Here is a 1,679-nt window from a genome sequence, read left to right as displayed (position 1 = left end):
ATCTAACATTTTATTCAGAAAGTGCAAGGAAAGGATATGAATAGGCTCTTGGACCCTGTGTCGACTCTGAGGATGGGTTGCTGAAGGACAGCTTGAGGAAGAGTTAGACAACAACTATTGTCCCCAGGAAAGTTGCCATCTTAAGACACTAATATCAGTCGTATGTCATCTCAGTGTATATATATATATACATATATATATATATATATGCCATGTGCTTTTTCTATATTGGCCTAACGTAAATCAAGTACCACTATATGGTGTCTCTTGATAAATGTACATACTGACTAATACACACGTTCTAGATAAGGAAAATACTGAGACTATAAATGTACATAGTTAATATTTGTTTGGGCTCGACCTGGCTCCTAAGAGCTATTTCTAACTCGGTTGGATCATCCATTAACAAAATAGGAATCTGGGCACAACCCAGTCTGCAAATCGTTTTAAATATCTCTGTAGCCCTATGTGGTCAGTCAGTGGATGGACCCCACTCTCACAAGTTGAGCTTGAGCTCCCAACTCAGCGGCAGTACCACCTGAGGCTAAGGCACATCCCATGTCTGGAGAGAGGGGAGAGGAGAAGAGTGGCGGGATCTGCTGCTTCCTGGCAAGGACGTTGCTGCTAACCATGCCTCTTCCAGCTGAGATGGTGATTTTGTGCTAGTCCAGCAGAGCTGCTGTAAGCAGTCGATGTCTTTTGATGGTTCTCAGCTGTAAACCTCAAATCTAAGCAGGCATCTCCCACGAGGAATGCAGTAGATACTGCCTGTTGCTGTGCTCACAAATGGCATTGTAAGTGTCAGAACATAAGATATTAATTCAGTGTGCTTCCTGAGCCTTTAATGCGTGGGTTGACAAGGTTGGTTTATTAAAATGTGCTTCATTTCATTTTTCTCCCCGCCTTTCCCTCTTTGAGAATGAACTGTGTATAGAGTGTCTATCTACTTTTATAAAATGTGTCTTACAAGAGGAATCATAATACTAGGAAGTGTCTTCCAAACACAGCCTAATAGGATATTCTGATTTGAAGAGGGAGGGAGAAGACCAGAGTTTTGCAGGAGAAATGAGGACAAAATGGGCACAAAACCTCAGAAGACAGCTGTGTTCAGCAGCTCCATAGTGAACCACCTCCGTGACCCGGATCTGGGCCTGATTTCTGTTTATGTGTGTTGTCTCTAGACTGTAAGCCGTCTCTGGCAAGGATGCGTTTTGTCTTTTGTTTCTTTTTTTAAAGCTCTCTTCTGAATGGCTAAGGCATCATTAATGCTGAATATCTTGACCTTCATCACAAAGGCAAGCGTGTAGCTTAAGGCCACTATTGGTAAGAAAACCTGGTGCCCTCTGTGCCTTTCTTCTTTCTGGCTGTGAAGCAAGGTAACACAGCACAAAGAGAGACTTGTAAACATCGTTCTGGTGTGATGTAGTGCATAGATGCACTTGGAAGCTTCACAGGGTCTTTGATTGTCTGGGATCCCGAGGCAGCTCTAAAGGGACTCGAATGGACTTTCTGACATGCCTAGTGTTCTTATGTGCTGGCTTTGCTGCAATATAATAGGAAAATGAAGACTCTAATCAACTCTAGTATTACTCATAATTTACCAAGAGGGTAATATTAAATTTGGATCATTATTTAAGTAGGTTATATCAAGCAGTCTGTGTTTTGTTTTGTTTTGGGGA

The sequence above is a fragment of the Echinops telfairi genome, unplaced genomic scaffold (assembly GCF_000313985.2).
Source record: "Echinops telfairi isolate 266 unplaced genomic scaffold, ASM31398v2 ScPeMD7_7463;HRSCAF=8501, whole genome shotgun sequence".
NCBI lineage: Eukaryota > Metazoa > Chordata > Mammalia > Afrosoricida > Tenrecidae > Echinops > Echinops telfairi.
The sequence above is the reverse complement of the archived record's forward strand: the minus strand, read 5'-3'. Positions refer to the sequence as shown.